Source organism: Antedon bifida, chromosome 5, assembly GCF_963402885.1.
Source record: "Antedon bifida chromosome 5, ecAntBifi1.1, whole genome shotgun sequence".
NCBI classification, from domain to species: Eukaryota; Metazoa; Echinodermata; class Crinoidea; order Comatulida; family Antedonidae; genus Antedon; species Antedon bifida.
The window spans coordinates 15,380,574-15,384,561 of record NC_136230.1 but is presented as its reverse complement, the minus strand read 5'-3'; the positions used below and the strand labels follow the sequence as shown (position 1 = coordinate 15,384,561).

Sequence of the window (3,988 nt, the reverse complement as noted above, 5' to 3'; positions counted from 1 at the left end):
TGTCTGTCGGTCCGGTATCACTATGCATTGTAGCACGCGACTTAATGGCTGTTGGCCTTGTTTTCTCGATTCCTGCTTTTATAGTCAATGACGCCCTCTGGAAATTCCATATTTCATAGCCTTTTGATACAGTGGTAATTTTTAAAATATTTAATAATTCATAATTTAATAAATATATTACATTTGCCTTTTACTTGATACCATGCCATTTCACTATAGGCCTATGTTATCAAAATTCAAACTTTACATTTCCCCGTAATCCTCACAGGATTATTCTCTATGTACTCAAGGGCAATGCAATTCAGATTTGCACGGCTTCCTATGTATTCCGAGAGTGGGGAAAACCTTTCCATTTAATCAGGTATTCCAAACAATTTTGACGATAACGTCCTCTTATAATTGTTTCGATTTCAAACTCTTGCTCACTTTCAGGAATGCCAGGAATAGTTAATAGTATTTCCGTACCGAAATCATTTCAATTATGTGTGGCCATCAACGGCTCAAATGAGTCCTCCGGACAGCCCCCGATCTCGAATTCCGGCAGCTCACTCATTTGCTCGGGATCCACTATTATTAGTGGGTCGTGCATATCGATTATATGCAAATTTCATACGGTTTACATGAACCGGTGCTTTCAGCAATTTATTATTAGCTAAGTTCCGAACACGAAAATAAACAGGCCCCGTTTTCTCAACTAACAGATAAGGGCCAGACAAACATTTCATTAATTTACGCGATAAACCTTTGTGTAACGCAGGTATATACACCCAAACCGAACAGTGGTGGCGCCAGCGGGGTGGGGGCTACGGGGGCTGTAGCCCCCTCGTCGGGGAGCCTAGCCCCCCCACGTCGGGGAACGCAAGTACTTTTCGTCGGGGAATATAATATACAGTAAAAATCATTCGCGTTCACTTCGTAGCTTCAGCGACTAGAAAACCGCGAAGTTCCATTTTTGTTAAGTACGTCGGAGGGCTATTACACTTTATTATGCATGCATTATTGCCAGCGATCTAATAAACAATAGGTATGCACTTGTCTGGCGGTGTCCTTTTGTACGAAGCGGTTTACGCGTGATATCATGTTCCACCCAGGGACCAGAATGTGTACTGTAGTTAATTTCCAGGCGAAGTTTACTGACGCGTTACGTCGTGTACTGTGTATCGACAGCAAAAGGGTACGAATTATCTTCGCGATCTATTTTATTGTTTATATGTTCAATTTTTTAATTTACGATTACCGTAGGGTACCTGAACCTGAAATAGACGTTTTTCACTGTAGGCTCGGCCTACATTACTAAACAAAAAACATGCCATTTTCGTTTAGCCAACATCTTATTATAGTTTAAGTTATTACATTTCCAATGTCCAGTATTTCATGAACTGCTCGTACATCGAAATTCCAGATTCACATCTGGGAAATAAACTGATTTCCCCGATGGAAAATGGTCTACGCTTGTGGACGCATTCCCCTCCAAATAAAAGGTAAAAAGGGTAACTTGTTTAGGCCTCTATGTCTGATTTTTTTAAAAGTATAGGTGTAGGCTAATTTTTGAAGACCTGCATCTCTAGTTTTCAAAATTGTCTTAGCTCAACCGTCCCCAATTATAGAGCTGGTCATGTATACTTACCGTACATTTTGTTTCATATTTCGATGTACAATATACAGTCAGTGCATTGAACCTAGAGCTTTTCAATTTTGTTTTATATCCATGGTACGGCTGGTTCTGGAGACGTACCGGTATATATCTTGTTTTATGCTTCGAAGTATAATAAGTTAAATTTCCAGGACCTAGCAACTCTATTTTTCAGAATGTTCTTAGCTCCACCCCAACCATGGTGGGCTGGACCTATAATTTCGTTTCATATTTCAATGTTTTGCAGGGACCTAGCAGCTCTATTTTTGACAATTTTCTTAGCTCTGGTTCTGTAGACTTATAATTTCGTTTCATTTATCAATATGGGCCTATATAAGTGCAATTTCCAGGTACCTAGCAGGTCTATTTTTCACAATTTTCTTAGCAGCTCAACCCTAATGGTAGGGCTGGTCCTGGAGCCTTATATATTTTGGGTTTTTTTTCGAAATACTATAATCCAATATCCGGGGACCTAACAACTCTAGTTGTTTAAATGTCCTTAGCTCCATCTCAACCTCGGTGTGCTTGTTCTCTGATAGACTTGTAATTTCGTTTTATATATCAATGTATAATTGCAATTTCCGGGGACCTAGCAGCTCTATTTTTCAAAATTTTCTTACAGATCAGACCATGGATATCTCGCGCATTTACAATTTTCGCACCCCCAGATAGCAACCTGCCTACGTCTCTGCGATTATAACGATATACCTCTTGGCCTGTGGGTAGGTTTTACGTTTGCGTATATTTTCTATGATAGGCATATTGAACTTTAATTTTCAAACTTCATTTTTAAATTTGAGAGAATGGATTTACACAGTCATCGTACCGGACCTCTTGCAATGTGTTTTTCACACAGTATTTTATTTATGTACCATACAAAATTGAAAAAAATGGCTACCCTAAATCTGATTAAAACGGCTTCCACTCCCCCCCCCCCCTGGCCCCCAGCCAAGTGATGTTCGCTTCACTCGCATAGCCCCCCCCCCCCCCGTCGGGAAATTTAGCCCCCGCGTCGGAAAGATCCTGGCGCCACCCCTGAAACCGAATCGCCCACTAATATGTTACATCGCGGACGCGTTCGTCATATCGCTCCTTCATTTTCGCTTGATTCAACTCAGCTCGATTTTTAGAAACAGCTCTAAATATCTCCAACTGACTTATTAACACATGCATATGATCTCGTAATGTTTTTTCGGGATAGTGGCATTGTTTTAATAAGGTTACATCGAGCGGAAACCTAGCTTCCCTGCCATATAAAAGGTAAACTATAACCAACAGAGTTCGTGAACACTACGATAAGCGAACTGTATCGCCGGTAAATATTTATCCCAATCATTATGATATTCATTTACATAATGCGAAATGCACTCTAAGATAACAGCATTGCATCTCTCCTGTATTGAGGGTGATATGCGCTGGTATTTATTTATTTTATTTTTCGCTATCTTGGCTCTCAAATCGTCCATGACCAGAATACCACAGGAGACTGGGAATTCAATAGTCGCATCGAATCTGTCAAAAACAAATTTTCGTCAATGAAGAATGTTTTATTAAATCACAATATTCTTCTCCAAACTCGTTTGATTTTTCTACGAGCTTATATTCGAAGTCGATTGACATTCAATTGTCAAAACTGGGTGCACGTTCAACGTGCAACGTCTGCACAATCAAATAAACTTAATTCGAAATGGTGTACGTTTTTACGACGAATGATCCGTAATGGTTATCGGCGAAAAAACACTTTAGATGATGAATGTTATAAACTGTATTACACCAACATCGACATTCACAATATATGTAAGACATGTGATTTATCTACATTCCTCAAAACCCAGCAACGAAATTATGCTGCACATCTGATTAGATCCGATAATGATCGGATGACGAAAAAGCTATTCTTCCAAGATGACTAATGCTCGAAGCGTGGAAGAAATAATGAGAATGGAGATAATGTTGGAATGGTCAGACAAGCCTTCATTAACAACTCGAAGGCCCGCTTATTTTGAATCGGCATTTATTTATTATATGCCATCTAGAACACTCTGTCAGAGTTACAGATTTAATTTTTATATTCTATATATTTGTATTAATCTACATACTTCTAGAACATTCTTACTAAGAGAGTTTGATCCGCGATCACTCAACAGAGTTTCCGGACATCCATGTACACACATAACATATTCAAACAGAGCTTTGGCCACCGTAGCTGCTCCCGTCTCTTTCAACGGCACTAGTATGGGCCAACTATATACTGAGAACGTGCGGAAATTCCCTGTCGTGCAACTACCCGCATTTGACTCCTTTTCTGTAAAGTCAAAACACGCGTTAAACAGTTAATGTTGGCCCCATGGTCAT

The 3,988-nt window shown here is 39.6% G+C and overlaps 1 pseudogene; it reads right to left on the bottom strand.

The window, feature by feature from the left end:
- Positions 1–236: 236 nt before the first annotated feature.
- On the bottom strand, positions 237–3,053 carry LOC144842387 (uncharacterized; annotated as a pseudogene).
- Positions 3,054–3,988: the final 935 nt, after the last annotated feature.